We start from the raw sequence: 18,583 nt of genomic DNA, 5'->3' as shown, positions 1-18,583 counted from the left end.
CTGTCCCCACAAGGCAGCTTCCCCTGACCTGATCTGGTTCCACAGCCGCTGCTTCTGTTTTCAAAGATGGATGAAGAGGTCTAGCCAGTATCATTGTGTCACCTGCAAGAGGAAAAAGGTAAGGGGGAGGCCCAGAGTGTATTTGAAAGTTTGGGCGCATTTCAGATATTAGTTGTGCAGAAATACATCTCCCCTCCTCTAGGCTCTGGGCCCCAACTATCTTCCGCAACAAAATAAGAAAAGAACCCACACATAAGTTTGAAAAGTAACAGAATGAGACTAAATGGAGAGGGGAAAAAACCCTTACCCAGCTGCCTCTGTCTGGTTTCCAATGGAGGCCTCTCTGCCTCAGAGGAAATCTGGCCCATTTCTATCTCCCCTAACAAAAGAGAAAAAGAACCTACAGATTAGTTTCAAAACCAGGGTGGATTAGAAAAGCAATGATTAAAAAATATATAAAATAAAAAAGGGTTTTTTAAAATTTAAATTGGAGTTTTAAAAATTTAAATCTGATTTTTAAAAAAAGCTTTTGGAGGAATAATCTTTTAAAGATAGTTTTCTATTCAAGTAACATTATAGTCCAAAAGCGATAATGACAATAAGGATATGTTTTTAATTATGTAGCATGAGGATTTATATGCAAAGTTTAAATTTTTTTGTAAATGAATTCCATTAGTCCATTCACAATGTCATGCAGTTCCAGAGGTTTCTGTAAGACTGTTTGGGGCAGTTTTTCTAACGAGAAGATATTATCACAGATGTTTGTTTTTGCAGTTCTCAAAAGTTTGAATTTGTGTTTGCAGAGATAACATGCCTTTTCTTCACAGGAAAAATGTTACAAAATAAATAGACAGAGTTGAGGGGGAAACTTTAATCCCATTCTTCCTTTGCAAATTTATATACACAGAATCAATCCCTTACCTCTTAAATGCTAAGTTCCAAGAGGTTCAATGAATAGATTGTTTGGCGTGGAACAGATCTGCATAAGTAGCTAAGTGTGAAGCAGTAAAAATAAAAGGGCAACCTTGTGAGCAGAATACTCCACAAGTCTCTAAATATGTCAGTTACCAAATATGGATACATATGCTATAATGTTATTGTTTTAGTTACATAAATTATTTAAATTTTTACTAAGAAAATGATTATTTATTTTCCGCCTTCCAATAAAGTACAGCATAAAGGTTGCCCAAATATAAACAGCTACAGTATATTACGGCGTATAAGACGGCTTCTGAACCCAGGAAAATCTTTTCAAAAGTTGGGGGGGCGTCTTATACGCCGGGTACAAGAATCTGCGGGCGCTGCATACGGTAGGGCGAACTCAAAAATGGCTGCGGCCGCATCCCCACTCTCTTCTCTATGGCTTTTCCCTTTTCGCTGGCACTCCCCCTCCTCGATTCTCTGCCTCTCTCTCTCTCTCCTCTCTATGGCTTCTTTTCCCCTCAATTCTCTGCCTCTCTCTCCCCCCTCTCTATGGCTTCTTCTCCCCTCGATTCTCTGCCTCTCTATCTCTCTCCTCTCTATGGCTCCCCCCCTCGATTCTCTGCCTCTCTATCTCTCCTCTCTATCGCTTCTTTTCCCCCTCGATTCTCTGCCTCTCTCTCTCTCTCCTATGGCTTCTTTCCCCCTCGATTCTCTGCCTCTCTCTCCTCTCTATGGCTTCTTTACCCCTCGATTCTCTGCCTCTCTATCTCTCTCTCCTCTCTATGGCTTCCCCCCCCTCTCAATAACCCAAAAAAACATCAAAATCCACCATTTCCCCTGCTGCAGACTTGAGGGCTGGAGAAGACAAGCTCCCCTCCCTGGCGAGTATATCCCAAACTCTATATTTTAACTTGAAAATTGGGGGGTCGTCTTATATGCCTAGTTGCCTTATATGCCGGAATATACGGTAACTTATGAAATCTCACAATAATTATCTGTCTATATATTTCTAACCAAATAATTAATCTCTGATATAACTGTAAAAAGTACTCTGAAAATTTATTTATCATCATCAAACATTCAAAATAAATAGGCCAGTACAATCTCATCGCCATATCATCAGTACAGTCACTTGCCAAAGGGAAGAAGAGGCAAGCAATCTATTTCACCTCTGTGGGTCTCCAGCAAGGGCACAGTCCTGTAATGTACTTCAGCAGCAAAATATATCAAATAGAGGAATTTAGCTATTGTCTTGGTGAGCTCCTGATTTCTCCCCCGTAATAAGAAGCGTATAACCTCTGTCTTTGGTTTCCATATTGGGATACATAGTTGGTCTAGCAATAGTTGGCAGAGATCATCATGCATTTTACATTTGAGGACCATGTGAGCTAGAGTTTCCACCAGGTGGGCATCACATGGGCAGATCCTATCTCCTTCTCCCATACCCGCGAACCTACCCCAGAGGAGGCTAGAAGGATTAGAATTGAACCTAGCCAGCGATGAAGCCCTTCTTTCTTGCGGGTTAAACAAAAATGGTAGATAATTGGGGTTAAATTCCTGCGCCCAAGAGAGTCAAAAATAAAGAGGGGAACATGTTGGGGATTGGGAAAGCCACAGCACCCAGGAGATCGTCTGAAAGCCCAAGGTGCCGTATCTTTGTGCAAAACAGTTGTAGCCCTGGGGAAGGGAAGGAGTCTGACAGAACTTTGCTAAGTAAAGAGTCTTTGTCTGCTGAAAAGCAAATGTTTAGCCAGCATAAAAGAAAACTCGTCCAGGCAACTGTCTCTAGCTTATTTTGGCCTCCCTCAAGACATAAGGCAGCACAAGGTACACAGTGTGGGACAGCAAAAATCTTAAATAGAAAGGCTGCCTGCACTTGTTCCACTGACTGGGTAAACCCTGACATCCAGATTGGAATTCCATAGAGCAGTTGAGCTCTAACTTTGGCATTATAAACCTTAAGGGCAGAAGAGATGTGTTAGTTGCCTCTTGTTACAAAGAAGTGCATTATGGCCTACATAGACGGCTTGCTGGCGTTTATCGCCACTGCGCAGTGCAAGGACCACCGGAGCCTGTGATGGAAAGTGATCCACAAATAGTTGAATTCGGATACCTGCTGGATGTGTTTCTCACCAAAAACCCAACTATAGCTCTTATGAGAGGTCCCAAAAAACTTAACTGGCAGGGGAGACACCTTGATCATTTATTATTCCAAAAATGAAACCTACATCGGGTTGTAAATATTAAGATTATACCAGCAAGAATGAGACTTTCTGGGGGGGGGGATTGATTTGATTCATATTCACCCAGTTCAAAACCAAAGGAAAATGAACAAATGGAGAGAGAGAAAAAACTCCTTCCGCCTTACCTAGCTGCCTCTCTCTGGTGTCCAACGGAGGCCTCTCTGCCTCACAGGAATCCAGGTCCATTTCTCCAAAATGATCCTTTTCCTGAAAAAGAAACAAGGATTCAAAACAGAGAATGACAAGAAGGATTATAAAATGAATGTCAAGGCCAACAGCTTTAAGGGTGTCAGATCTCATTCTACGGATGCCGTCCCAGAAAAAGGGTGGGCCATCAGGAGAGCATTATGGGATGTTCTCCATCCTGTTTGGAGCCCCTTGGGAGTATCCAGAGGAAAGTCTCTCTCACCTGCTTTCTCTGTTTCTGCTTTCTCTCTTCTGCCTGACTCAGGAGGAAACCTTCGGCCAGGGCCACCGCCTGGGAACTGGTCTCCGCTCCGCATTCCCTCACCCAGCTCTCCATCTCCGGGGGAAGGACAGCCAGGAACTGCTCCAAGATCACCAGGTCCAGCATCTCAGCTTTCGTGTGCCTTTCTGGCTTCAGCCACTGGTGGCAAAAGTGGTAGAGTCGGCTGCAAACCTCTCGGGGTCCTTTGGCCTCCTGGCAGCAGAACTGCCTCAACTGCTGGCTCTGCACCTCAGAGCGGAGGGTGTCCTCCTCACCCAGGATCTTCTGCACTGGGTTTTCCCAGAATCCCCCACTTCTCCCAGTTTGGATGGCATGGCCTCTTCCTGTTTCAGGGCCAACTGAGTCTCGGTCATCCATCTCTGCTCTCAGGAAGCCTCTGAGAGATCAGAAGGAACCCCTTGGTCTTCTGCCGAGTTCTGTCTCTGCTAATGAGAGGCACTAGCAAGTCCTACAAAGCAAATACATTGTTCTGCTATAAAGTTTATACATCCTCTTCTTTCTCTCTCTCCACTGAGTACCCAAGAATCCTTCAAAATTCCTTTGTCTATAAATACAGTATGGGGAAAAACATTTTAGGGGTTTTTTTGGCAGCAATCTCAAAATTGTTAGGAAACCAGACAGGCAGGCAGAAGAGGCTATCAGCACCAACAATAGTAATATAAAATGTCAGAGGGAAAATGATAACCCACCAACTTTCTCAAAGTTGCAGTGAGAACATCCATGGCTGGAGATGTTTTCTGATGTTATGCTATGCCCTCCCCTTCATGGATCAATGCCTTGTCGTGGCGAAGGGGCTTGAATAACTCAGAGAAGCTATGAGCTATGCCATGCAGGGCCACCCAAGATGGACAGGTCATAGTGGAGAGTTTTGACTAAACGTGATCCACCTGGAGAAGGAACTGGCAAGCCACTCCAGTATCCCTGCCAAGAAAACTCTATGGACAAAGACAACAGGCATATAAAAGTTATGACGCTGGAAGATGAGCCCCTCAGGTCGGAAGGCGTCCAACATGCTACTGAGGAAGAGCGGAGGACAAGTACAAGTAGATTCAGAGCTGATGAAGCGGCTGGGCCAAAGCCGAAAGGACGCTCAGTTGCGGATATGCCTGGAAGCGAAAGGAAAGTCTGATGCTGTAAAGAAAAATATTGCATAGGAACCTGGAATGTAAGAACCATGAATAGAGGTAAGCTGGATGTGGTCAAAAATGAGATGACAAGAATAAATATCGACATCCTGGGCATCAGTGAACTAAAATGGAAGGGAATGGGTGAATTCAGTTCGGGTGACTATCATATCTACTACTGTGGGCAAGAATCCTGTAGAAGAAATGGAGTGGCCCTCATAGTCAACAAAAGAGTGGCAAAAGCTGTAATGGGATGCAATCTCAAAAATGACAGAATGATCTCGATACGAATCCAAGGCAGACCTTTTAACATCACAGTAATCCAAGTTTATGCACCAACTACCGGTGCTGAAGAAAGTGAAATTGACCAATTCTATGAAGACCTACAACACCTTCTAGAAATGACACCAAAGAAGGATGTTCTTCTCATTACAGGGGATTGGAATGCTAAAGTAGGGAATCAAGAGATAAAAGGAACAACTGGCAAGTTTGGCCTTGGAGTTCAAAATGAAGCAGGGCAAAGGCTAATAGAGTTCTGTCAAGAGAACAAGCTGGTCATCACAAACACTCTCTTCCAACAACACAAGAGACGACTCTACACATGGATATCACCAAATGGGCAGCATCGAAATCAGATTGATTATATTCTCTGCAGCCAAAGATGGAGAAGCTCTATACAGTCAGCAAAAACAAGACCTGGAGCTGACTGTAACTCAGATCATCAGCTTCTTATAGCAAAATTCCAGCTTAAACTGAAGAAAGTAGGAAAAACCACTGGGCCAGTAAGATACAATCTGAATCAAATCCCTTATGAATACACAGTGGAAGTGAGGAACAGGTTTAAGGATTTAGATTTGGTGGACAGAGTGCCTGAAGAACTATGGATGGAGGCTCGTAACATTATACAGGAGGCAGCAACGAAAACCATCCCAAGGAAAAGGAAATGCAAGAAGGCAAAATGGCTGTCCAAGGAGGCCTTATGAATAGCGGAGAAGAGAAGGCAAGCAAAATGCAAGGGAGATAGGGAAAGATACAGGAAACTGAATGCAGATTTCCAAAAAACAGCAAGGAGAGATAAGAGGGTCTTCTTAAATGAGCAATGCAAAGAAATAGAGGAAAACAATAGAATGGGGAAAACCAGAGATCTGTTCAAGAAAATTGGAGATATGAAAGGAACATTTCGAACAAAGATTACCATAATCAAGGACAAAAGTGGTAAGGACCTAACAGAAGCAGAAGACATCAAGAAGAGGTGGCAAGAATACACAGAGGAATTATACCAGAAAGATATGGAGGTCTCGTACACCCCAGGTAGTGTGGTTGCTGACCTTGAGCCAGACATCTTGGAGAGTGAAGTCAAATGGGCCTTAGAAAGCACTGCTAATAACAAAGCCAGTGGAAGTGATGATATTCCAGCTGAACTATTAAAAATTTTAAAAGATGATGCTGTTAAGGTGCTACACCCAATATGCCAGCAAGTTTGGAAAACTCAGCAATGGCCAGAGGATTGGAGAAGATCAGTCTACATCCCAATTCCAAAGAAGGGCAGTGCCGAAGAATGCTCCAACTACCGCACAATTGCGCTCATTTCACACGCTAGCAAGGTTATGCTTAAAATTCTACAAGGCAGGCTTAGGCAGTATGTGGACCGAGAACTCCCAGAAGTGCAAGCTGGATTTCGAAAGGGCAGAGGAACCAGAGACCAAATAGCAAACATGCGCTGGATTATGGAGAAAGCTAGAGAGTTCCAGAAAAACGTCTACTTCTGCTTCATTGACTATGCAAAAGCCTTTGACTGTGTCGACCACAGCAAACTATGGCAAGTTCTTAAAGAAATGGGAGTGCCTGATCACCTCATCTGTCTCCTGAGAAATCTCTATGTGGGACAAGAAGCTACAGTTAGAACTGGATATGGAACAACTGATTGGTTCAAAATTGGGAAAGGAGTACGACAAGGTTGTATATTGTCTCCCTGCTTATTTAACTTATATGCAGAATTCATCATGCGAAAGGCTGGACTAGATGAATCCCAAGCAGGAATTAAGATTGCCGGAAGAAATATCAACAACCTCAGATATGCAGATGACACAACCTTGATGGCAGAAAGTGAGGAGGAATTAAAGAACCTTTTAATGAGGGTGAAAGAGGAGAGCGCAAAATATGGTCTGAAGCTCAACATCAAAAAAACCAAGATCATGGCCACTGGTCCCATCACCTCCTGGCAAATAGAAGGGGAAGAAATGGAGGCAGTGAGAGATTTTACTTTCTTGGGCTCCTTGATCACTGCAGATGGTGACAGCAGTCACGAAATTAAAAGACGCCTGCTTCTTGGGAGAAAAGCAATGACAAACCTAGACAGCATCTTAAAAAGCAGAGACATCACCTTGCCGACAAAGGTCCGTATAGTTAAAGCTATGGTTTTCCCAGTAGTGATGTATGGAAGTGAGAGCTGGACCATAAAGAAGGCTGATCGCCGAAGAATTGATGCTTTTGAATTATGGTGCTGGAGGAGACTCTTGAGAGTCCCATGGACTGCTAGAAGATCAAACCTATCAATTCTTAAGGAAATCAGCCCTGAGTGCTCCCTGGAAGGACAGATCGTGAAGCTGAGGCTCCAATACTTTGGCCACCTCATGAGAAGAGAAGAATCCTTGGAAAAGACCCTGATGTTGGGAAAGATTGAGGGCACTAGGAGAAGGGGACGACAGAGGACAAGATGGTTGGACAGTGTTCTCGAAGCTACGAACATGAGTTTGACCAAACTACGGGAGGCAGTGCAAGACAGGAGTGCCTGGCGTGCTATGGTCCATGGGGTCACGAAGAGTCGGACACGACTAAACGACTAAACAACAACAACAACAACAAATGCTATGCCCTGACTGCCAGGAATTTGCCTGGGCCAAGGAAACGAGTTTTGTGAAGGGCAGAGCAGCATAAAAGAAACAGGGAGTTTAAATTTATATTCTGCTTTTGAAATTTTGTGCATTTGTTAGACATGCCACTGTTGTGTAGTGGGTCTTCAGTGATTTCAGCTCAGTGCAAATAAGAACAGGAGGCGAGGATCTGGTACAACATCTCTTTACTTCAAAGAACAAGTAAGAGCCAGAACACAGGGAATGGGGAAAACTGGGACTTATATAGTAACAGAGAACTAGCAGGGAAAAGATACATTTTGGCGGGAACCAATGGCAAGGATTCCCTCCAGCGTAAACCAATCCAGCAGTGGATCCAAATCCTGCACTCTGAACCAGCAAATGATATATGTTCCCGCTGGAACTTATGCATTCAAATAAACTGTGCAATACAATACAATAAACTCTCTATATTATATTACAATACATACTTGGCTGTGCTATTACTTTAATACACAACAGCCACTTTTGTGATATGGAAGGAAGAGGATGAAATCTAAGAGGAGTCAGTGAACAGAATTCTCAGGCTCCTTTAAGACCCAGATGCGCTGAGTCCATGTTCTCTGCTTATGATGACGTTTTATTCTGTGAGCTTACATGTGAAACCCATTTCCAGATTGTTTTATTTAATGCTGTGATATCATGCAAACTACAATGAGATTTTTTCTTTAAAATATAAAGCAGTATAGGAATGAAATAACAATGGTGATGATGAAGAATTGCATTTTTCTTACCTCTTCAGGTAAGAAAACATGCTGTGTCTGCTACTCACCAAGCAGCTGGTCCTGCTAAATCTGCCCGGTCAAATCCTATGTCAATCCCAATGGCACAGGCACTAAAAGCAATGGAGAGTGATTGGGACACGAAAGGCAGGAGGCTGATCATCCTTGCACTTTTCGCTGCAGGACTTCCCATGCCTTTGTCTAGGCCTCAAGTAAAATGGCAAAAAGGTAGGTGGAAAGAGTGCAGAAAACCTCTGCCTGGAACTCCATGCCCAAGGGAGTAAAGCCAATTTCTTTGGTATTTGGGCTGATGGCTCAACCGATAGGTCGACCTGGCACCTGAGATTGCTAGATTGCCAGATTGCTCCTGCCTTCCAGTCAATGCATGAAGCCAGAACTGATTGACAAGGGAATCATTTGTATCTTGTGAAAGATGGATGCTCCCCACCCCCACACTCCCCTGCTTCCATCTCCTTTTCTTGCACTTGGACTCTCCTCCGCTCTCAAGACAGACTCCTGGGGTGGGGTCCCTGTTTTTTTGCTCTGAGGGCCAGGTATGTCTCTGACCAGCCCCCTGAGGGCCAAGTGGGTGGGGCCAAAGACATCTCCCTTGAAATTTAGGCGGGCAATTTATTATTATTAATATTATTATTATTACCAACACAGCCATGGATGCCAAGGTCCCTGGAGGCTCAGTGAGTAGCAGTGCCCATTTCCGGCTCAGCTGGTTTTCCAGCAAGAATCCCTTTGGGACAGAGAGGATGTGGTCCTGGGATGCCATGCTCTGGGTGCGAGGGGATTGCTGCAGTGGCCTCCGTGTGGAGCTGCCCTTGGAGACGAATGGGAAACTGGTCTGCAATGCAGCAGCCAGACTATGGGGTGGGATCCCTCTCTTCATTCCTGGCCTTTCTCTCCCACCTTTCCTTCCTTCCTCCACGTGGGTTTTTTTTGGGGGGGCAGGTCCTAATCCACCTCCTCGTCCACCTTTGGAAAACCCTTTGCAGATGTTTCCTCTGTTGTGCAATGACGCTGAGCGACGCCACACAGAGTTAAAGTCCCGGGGATTCCTTTGTTTGAGGGAGGGAGATTTCGTGGGAGTTTGGGGTCCTTTGATCTCCAGGAAGGAGAGCTTTGCAGATCTCGCCCCCCTCCCTGGCAGGACCCTCTCCTCCCTGACTTGGCTTTGTGTCCCGTCCCCGTCCCCCGTCCCCCTCCCCTGCTGCAGCCTTGGGACCCCCACCGTCTCCCCACTGCACCCTCTGGGGAGAGAGAGGGGGGGACTCACCAGATCATCCCAGGAGTGAAGGGACAGCGATGCAGCCCTTGCAGGAGAGACACCAAAGCAGGAAAGGAGGACTGGGGAGGGAAGGAGGGAGGGTCCTTGGCTATGGAGGACCTGCCCCCCCCCCTGCTTCCTGTCCTCTCTAGGAAGGCAGCTCAGTTCCCTTTAATCCTTGCCAAGCTGAGTCCACCCCCCTTCCTTGCAGGAAAGGACTGGGGAGGGAGGGGCCTTGGCTCTGGAGGACCAGCCCCCCCCCCCTGATTCCTGTCCTCTCTAGGAAGGCAGCTCGCTTCCCTTTTGTTGTATAAAATAAAAAAAATTCCTTCAGTAGCACCTTAAAGACCAACTAAGTTTTTATTTTGGTATGAGCTTTCGTGTGCATGCACACTTCTTCAGATACAGTGAAATGGAAGTTTCCAGGCACTTATGTAGAGAAGGGGTGGGGAGGGGTGGGGATGGGGAGGGGGGATCACTCAGAAGGGTGGTGGAAATGGGTGATTGACTGACTGATAGCTGTTGATGACCGACGACTGCAAATGGTTTTGCATGAAAAAGCAAGGGTTGAGATGGCTGAAGATCGCTTATCATGTATAATGAGATAAGAATCCGATATCTCTGTTCAAACCAGGTCCCTCCATGGTTTTGAGCTTGGTGATAAGTTGCAATTCAGCAACTTCTCTTTCCAGTCTATTTCTGAAATTCTTTTGTAGTAAGACAGCTACTTTGAGATCTTGTATAGAATGTCCTGGGAGATTGAAGTGTTCTCCTACTGGTTTTTCTGTCTTCTGGTTCCTGATGTCAGATTTATGTCCATTTATCCTTTGGCGTAGGGTTTGGCCTGTTTGTCCAATATAGAGAGCTGAAGGGCACTGTTGGCATTTGATGGCATACACAATGTTAGAGGATGAGCAATTAAATAGTCCTGAGATGGTATGTTGGATGTTGTTGGGGCCAGTAATGGTGTTGTCTGGGTGTATGTGGCAGCAAAGTTGGCATCTGGGTTTATTGCAGGCTCTGGTACCAGTGTCCATGTTAAGTCTGGTGGTTGTATTATTGTGGGTGAGGAGTTGTTTAAGATTGGGTGGCTGTCTGTAGGCAATGAAAGGTCTTCCTCCCAGAGCTTGAGAAAGGGAGCTGTCATTGTCCAGGAGAGGCTGTAGATCTCTGATGATGCGTTGTACTGTTTTAGCTTGGGAGCTGTATGTGATGTGGTGTTCTGTTATTTTCTTTTTTGGGTCTGTCTTGCAGCAGGTTCTCTCTAGGTATCTGTCTGGCTCTGTTGATCTGTTGTTTAACTTCATCAGGTGGATATTTTAGTTCTAAAAAGGTTTGCTGTAGATCTCTTAGGTGAGATTCTCTGTCTGTAGAGTTGGAACAGATGCGGTTGTAACGTAAGGCCTGGCTGTATACGATGGATTGTTTGGTATGTTTGGGATGGTAGCTAGAAGCATGTAGATATGTTTGTCGGTCAGTTGGTTTTCTGTATAAGGTGGTGTCTATATGTCCATCCTGTATTTTTATAGTAGTGTCCAAAAAATGTATTTCTTGCATAGATTGGTTCATTGTTAGGTTGATGGTGGGGTGAAAGTCATTGAATGTCTGGTGGAAGGTTTCCAGGGTCTGTTGTCCATGTGTCCAGATAATAAAAATATCGTCAATGTATCGCAGGTACAGGAGAGGTTTGAGTGGGTAGGAGTTAAGGAAACGTTGTTCTAAATCTGCCATGAAGATGTTGGCATACTGTGGGGCCATGCGGGTGCCCATGGCTGTGCCGCTGATCTGGAGGAACAGGTCATCACCAAATTTGAAGTGGTTGTGGGTAAGGACAAAGTGGCAGAGTTTGGTAGCAAAGTCCGCTGTGGTTTTATCTGAAATGGTGTTCCTTATGGCTTGTAAACCATCATTGTGTGGGATGTTGGTATATAGAGATTCCACATCCATAGTGGCTAGTATAGTATTGTTAGGAAGATTGTTCAAATATTGTATTTTCCTCAGAAAATCTGTGGTGTCACGTACGTAGCTGGGAGCACTGATAGCATATGGTTTCAGAACAGAGTCCATATAGCCGGAAACACCCACTGTAATGGTGCCAATACCTGAGATGATGGGGCGTCCTGGGTTTCCTGGTTTGTGTATTTTGGGTAGAAGATAGAAAGTTCCTGGCCGAGGTTCCGCTGGTGTGTTTGTGAGGATCTGTTCTTGGATGTGTAGGGGTAGGGGATGTGTAGGGGTAATCTTGTTCAGTTCTTTTTTGTATGCTTGTGTGGGGTCTGAGTCCAACTTTTGTTGTATAGTGTGGGAAAGATGGGTGGCAGACGCAGCTTCCTAAGCAACGGCTCTTTAGTTATAAGGGCTCCATGTTCTCTCTGCACAACAGCGGAGCTTCCTGCCTTATACAATGTCAAGCAATTAGCAACAGTAACAAATTCCAACCTACTACCGTAACAGCAGCTCTCATTCCTTCATTTGCATACTGGTGGCCCAGAGTGAGAACTGCAGCCAATCTGAATACATAACACCTTTAACCCTTGCAAAGCCGAGTCCACCCAGCTCAGCCCTCTCTCGCTTGGTAGAACCTCAGCTTTTGGGGATTTTGGCTCCTGGTTGGGCTCTGAGCATCTCCCTTCCTTGCCCATAAAGTGGAGGAACAGCTTGCAGGGAAAAGGCTTTGCAGGGAGAAGGACCAATTCCTTGGCTCTGGCTCCTCAAGGAAGTCGGTTTGGAGAAAAAGACAGGACACAATCCTAGTCGGCATTTAAAATATTTATAAATAATTACAAATGAACCGTATGCTAAAAAGCAGAATAAAATACAGGTCCACATTTTACCTATCTGGATGGGCTTATTTATTTTTGCAGGCAACAAAAAGAAAAGGGGGGGGGGAGTAGTGAAGGCACCTGCCTGGTATCAACAGGCAGGGAGTTCCAAAGCCTAGCTGTGCTGCCACACGAAAATACCGGTATTGATTTCTCACAAGTGCAGGTGTTTTATGTGGAACCAGTAACTGCCAGTTTTCTCCCAACCCATTTCTTGACTTGGGAATGCATGGGAGAAGGCAATCTCTCAAGTAAGCTGATCCCAAGATGTTACGAGCTTTGTAGTCCAGCATAAGATAAGTCAATCCAAAGCAGTGTTGTGGTGCAGAGACAAAAATACAAGTTTTGGGGAGCAGCCAGATTTTTATGTGTCAAACAAAAGCACCATGCATTGCCCTAAACATCCAGGGAACATTAGATGCTTCTAATTTTTTCTAGGAAGTGTTTTATTCAGTCTCACCTGCAATCATGTGTCCTGAACACACAGAAACACATAATGTGAAATTACCGGGAGTTACAGTCTCCAAATAACATTCAACACATATAAGCAGATTAATTAAATAGTAGTAGTACGGTAATAATAATAATAATAATAATAACACCACCCATCTGGCTGGGTTTCCTCAGCCACTCTGGGCGGCTTCCAACAGAATATTAAAATACAATAATCAATTAAACATTAAAGGCTTCCCTAAACAGGGCTGCCTTCAGATGTCTTCTAAAAGTCTGGTGGTTGTTTTTCTCTTTGACCTCTGGTGGGAGGGCATTCCACAGGGTGGGTGCCACTACCAAGAAGGCCCTCTGCCTGGTTCCCTGTAACTTGGCTTCTCGCAACGAGGGAACCGCCAGAAGGCTGTCGGCACTGGACATCAGTGTCCAGGCAGAACGATGGGGGTGGAGACATTCCTTCAGGTAAACTGGGCCAAGGCTGTTTAGGGCTGTAAAGGTCAGCACCAACACTTTGAACTGTGCTCGGAAACGTACTGGGAGCCAGTATAGGTCTTTCAAGACCGGTGTTAAGTGGTCTCGGCGGCTGCTACCAGTCAGCAGTCTAGCGGTCGCATTCTGGATTAGTTGTAGTCTCCGGGTCACCTTCAAAGTTAGCCCCACGTAGAGCGCATTGCAGTAGTCCAAGGAAGAGATTACCAGAGCATGCACCACTCTGGCGAGACAGTCAGCGGGCAGGTAGGGTCTCAGCCTGCGTACCAGATGGTAAGCAAACAATAAGACAAAACCACCGGGACAACTCCCTGAAACGAGATGTAGTGTGAAGATAACTTAAAACTAATGACTATTCAAATATATATATATCAGTCTCCCGAACTTAAGTAAATAAAAAAGAACTTAAACTTTTTCTAAGCGACCTATAACTCTCGTTTCACTGGAAATATCTTCCCCAGAAGGAAAAAGCTTTTTAGTTTGGTTTTTTATCTTAATGTTTAAACTAACTCAGACTAGAGTAATGAACTCTACAAAAACTCTACAAAAGGTTAAATAAACAGAGCAGTCGGGGAAATTTCCCCAAAGAAAGTGGAGATTGTTTTAACATAAGGTTAGATAACCTCCAAAGAATATTAATAAACAGAAAACATCTGGAGGGCCGAGTTTGGGCATGCCTGGAGTCCCAAAACATCTGGAGGGCCGAATTTGGGCATGCCTGTTCTAAAAGACCACGACACATTTTCCCATGTTTGCTGGGTGGATTCTTGCAACAGTCTTAACAATTTATGTATTCAATAAACATTGGCCATGTGTTATAGAAGGAATATGGATTGTGTCCCCCCACCTTCTTGATTTCCCCAGGCAAACAAAATTTAGGATACTGATATTGTGGTGCCCAGAATTGAACACAGTATTCTAGGTGGGTTCTGACCAAGGCAGAATAAAGTGGTACTATTCCTTCCCTTGATCTGATTCTGCCTTCTGCCACATTGGCCTCCACTCCCCTTTTGGTGTCGTCTGCAAATGAGATGAGCATCCCCTCAGTTCCTTCATCCAAGTCATTTAAAAAGACGTTGAACAATGTCTGACCCTGGGGCACCCCTCTTGTCACTTTTCCTCAGGATGAGGAAGACCCATGAAGGAATCCTCTTTGGGTTCGGTCAGTCAAATCCACCTAACAGTTACCTCGTTCAGCCCACATTTTACCAGCTTCCTCACATAAATGTCACAGAAGACTTTGTCAAGTCTTACTGAAATCGAGATGCACTATTTCCACAGCAGTGCCCTGATCAACAAAGTTTGTAACTCCATCCAAAAAAAAGAAAAGAAAAAGATTCATCGGGCTTGACTTGTTTTTGAGAAAGACTTGCTTTCAACCCGTCTATGTTGTGAAACACCGTGAAATCTTCAGATAAAGGGCACATTTTTTAAAAAATGATAATACGAATATTGAGAGGCTGAAATATGTGCAAATGAAGGCGATCAAGATGGTCTTCCTTTATTTATGCATTTATTTAATTTCTATAGTGCCCTATACCTGGTGTGCCAACTTGAATAAAATATAGAAGGGGTTTAGTAAGCCCCTCCTCGCATAATCAATCACGCGATGTGGTGCATGCATGCCATTTGAATGGCAATGCCCATCAACTTGGAGGGTGGCCCCCTCAAATATTTTCTTGGGGGGCAAAGACCCCTTGGCCTCTAAAAGTTGGCTCTTATTCCCTACACCCACAGTTTTCAGGAAGGTTACAACATAAAATCACAATATGAAAACACAAAACACACAGCCCAAAACCTGTAACCCCCACATCCCCACCACATTTTAAAAGAGCATTAGTGTTGACATTTTCACCCCTCCCATTGCAAGAATCTCCTGACTGGTGTTTTGAGAAAGGAGGGGGAGGAACTGTTCTACTCTTCACCCCTGACTTTGTGTGGGGTTCAGTTTTATGTTTGTAGAGATAAGGTGGCTGAGTGAGAAATGTAACACTCATGCAAGCCAGTAGTATTCTATAGTGTGAAGTAAAGGTAAAGGTAAAGGGACCCCTGACCATTAGGTCCACTCACAGATGACTCTGGGGTTGCGGCACTCATCTCACTTTACTGGCCGGGGGAGCCGGCGTACAGCTTCCAGGTCATGACTAAGCAGCTTGTGGCAAACCAGAGCAGCGCACGGAAACACTGTTTACCTTCCCGCTTGGAGCGGTACCTATTTATCTACTTGCACTTTGATGTGCTTTCAAACTGCTAGGTTGGCAGGAGCTGGGAGCGAGCAACGGGAGTTCACCCCATTGCGGGGATTCAAACCACCAACCTTCTGATCAACGAGCCCTAGGCTTTGTGGTCTAACTCACAGCACCACCCGCTGCGTGTGAAGTAGTGTGAAAGTAGTTTTTGATAATAAAATGAGGTATGCTTCTAAACCTCCACAGCCTGCTTCCATGTTATTCTCAGAGTAACAGCAACAAACAGACAACACGGTAATGTTAGCAACACAATGAAAAGGTAAACAACCGTGAAGTGCAAATACCGTATATTCCGGCGAGAAGACGACTGGGCGTATAAGACGACCCCCAACTTTTCCAGTTAAAATATAGAGTTTGGGATATACTCGCCATCTAAGACTACCCCTCTTCCAATGCACACCAAATAAAAATTTAAAAAATATCAGATTTGATTTCAATATGGTAATCCCTGGAGCTCTGCTGCCAGTCAGTGCAGACAGCACTAAGTGAGATGCACCAATGGCCTTGCTTGGTCTATAAGGCAACTCCCTATGCTCCTGTGGGGTGAACTGGGTTTCATTGAAACTCGATGGCCTTTTCTCCACATCCTTTCCTGGGAGAGCTGCCCTTTCGCCATGGCTTCTCCCCCCCCCCAATTCACTAGGGAAAGTCTAAAATGCAATGAATATAAAACCATTTAAAAAAAACACGGGCAGAAGGGGTTCAGATCTGAAGCTACAGTGGGAGAAAAAGCCTAATTCATGGAGTTGTGTATTGGGGGTTGATGATTAAAAACAACTCAACCCAGAGTAGTCTCTTCTACTCCAGTTCCTTCCACACTTTTGGTCAGTTTATATGCCATAGAATTAAATGGCAAAGCTTGTCTTGGACTGTATTACATGTTTGAATACCACCTCATCTATTTTAAAAAACAAACCTCTCATCATACAAAGTGAGTGCATCAAGGAAAGCAGCTCAGCCCAGCCTTCCTCCTCAATGAAAGAGAGAAAGGGAGAGTCAGCGGAGGAAGCAGCAACGTGGGGAGAGAGAGAGAGACACGGAGAGATAAAGCAGGGAGAGTCAGCGGAGGAAGCAGCAACGTGGGGAGAGAGAGAGAGAGAGAGAGAGACGGAGAGATAAAGCAGGGAGTCAGTGGAGGAAGCAGCAACATGGGGAGAGAGAGAGAGAGAGACACGGAGAGATAAAGCAGGGTGAGTCAGCGGAGGAAGCAGCAACGCGGGGAGAGAGAGAGAGAGAGAGAGACGGAGAGATAAAGCAGGGAGAGTCAGCGGAGGAAGCAGCAACGCGGGGAGAGAGAGAGAGAGAGACACGGAGAGATAAAGCAGGGAGAGTCAGCGGAGGAAGCAGCAACGCGGGGAGAGAGAGAGAGAGACACACGGAGAGATAAAGCAGGGTGAGTCAGCGGAGGAAGCAGCAACGCGGGGAGAGAGAGATACACAGAGAGATAAAGCAGGGAGAGTCAGCGGAGGAAGCAGCAACGCGGGGGGAGAGAGAGAGAGAGAGAGACACGGAGATAAAGCAGGGAGAGTCAGCGGAGGAAGCAGCAACGCGGGGAGAGAGAGAGAGAGAGAGAGACACGGAGAGATAAAGCAGGGAGAGTCAGCGGAGGAAGCAGCAACGTGGGGAGAGAGAGAGAGAGAGACAAGGAGAGATAAAGCAGGGAGAGTCAGCGGAGGAAGCAGCAACGCGGGGAGAGAGAGAGAGAGACACGGAGAGATAAAGCAGGGAGAGTCAGCGGAGGAAGCAGCAACGCGGGGAGAGAGAGAGAGAGAGAGAGAGAGAGAGAGAGAGAGAGACACTGAGAGATGAAGCAGGGAGAGTCAGCGGAGGAAGCAGCAACGCGGGGAGAGAGAGAGAGAGAGACACTGAGAGATAAAGCAGGGAGAGTCAGCGGAGGAAGCAGCAACGCGGGGAGAGAGAGAGAGAGACACACGGAGAGATAAAGCAGGGTGAGTCAGCGGAGGAAGCAGCAACGCGGGGAGAGAGAGAGAGAGACACGGAGAGATAAAGCAGGGAGAGTCAGCGGAGGAAGCAGCAACGCGGGGAGAGAGAGAGAGACACGGAGAGATAAAGCAGGGAGAGTCAGCGGAGGAAGCAGCAACGCGGGGAGAGAGAGAGAGACACGGAGAGATAAAGCAGGGAGAGTCAGCGGAGGAAGCAGCAACACGGGGAGAGAGAGAGAGAGAGAGAGAGAGACGGAGAGATAAAGCAGGGAGAGTCAGCGGAGGAAGCAGCAACCTGGGGAGAGAGAGAGACACGGAGAGATAAAGCAGGGAGAGTCAGCGGAGGAAGCAGCAACGTGGGGAGAGAGAGAGAGAGAGACAAGGAGAGATAAAGCAGGGAGAGTCAGCGGAGGAAGCAGCAACGCGGGGAGAGAGAGAGACACGGAGAGATAAAGCAGGGAGAGTCAGCAGAGGAAGCAGCAACGCGGGGAGAGAGAGAGAGAGAGAGAGAGAGACACTGAGAGATAAAGCAGGGAGAGTCAGCGGAGGAAGCAGCAACGCGGGGAGAGAGAGAGAGAGAGACACGGAGAGATAAAGCAGGGAGAGTCAGCGGAGGAAGCAGCAACGCGGGGAGAGAGAGAGAGAGAGAGAGAGAGAGAGAGAGAGAGAGAGACGGGGAGATAAAGCAGGGAGAGTCAGCGGAGGAAGCAGCAACGCGGGGAGAGAGAGAGAGAGAGAGAGACGGAGAGATAAAGCAGGGAGAGTCAGCGGAGGAAGCAGCAACGCGGGGAGAGAGAGAGAGAGACACGGAGAGATAAAGCAGGGAGAGTCAGCGGAGGAAGCAGCAATGTGGGGTGAGAGAGAGAGAGAGAGACACGGAGAGATAAAGCAGGGAGAGTCAGCGGAGGAAGCAGCAACGCGGGGTAGGAGAGAGAGAGAGACGGAGAGATAAAGCAGGGA

General features: G+C 45.9%; 1 protein-coding gene and 1 pseudogene across 1 annotated transcript in view; both read right to left on the bottom strand.

The window, feature by feature from the left end:
- LOC132592086 (zinc finger protein 420-like) overlaps positions 1 to 9,888 on the bottom strand; it is a 32,442-nt pseudogene extending 22,554 nt beyond the window's left edge.
- Positions 1 to 18,583, bottom strand: part of LOC118085582 (zinc finger protein 883-like) — a 198,628-nt gene that overhangs the window by 98,812 nt on the left and 81,233 nt on the right. The gene's annotated exons all lie outside the window — the stretch shown is intronic.

The sequence above is a fragment of the Zootoca vivipara genome, chromosome 4, assembly GCF_963506605.1.
Source record: "Zootoca vivipara chromosome 4, rZooViv1.1, whole genome shotgun sequence".
Lineage (NCBI taxonomy): Eukaryota > Metazoa > Chordata > Lepidosauria > Squamata > Lacertidae > Zootoca > Zootoca vivipara.
This window is presented reverse-complemented; position numbering and strand designations above follow the sequence as displayed.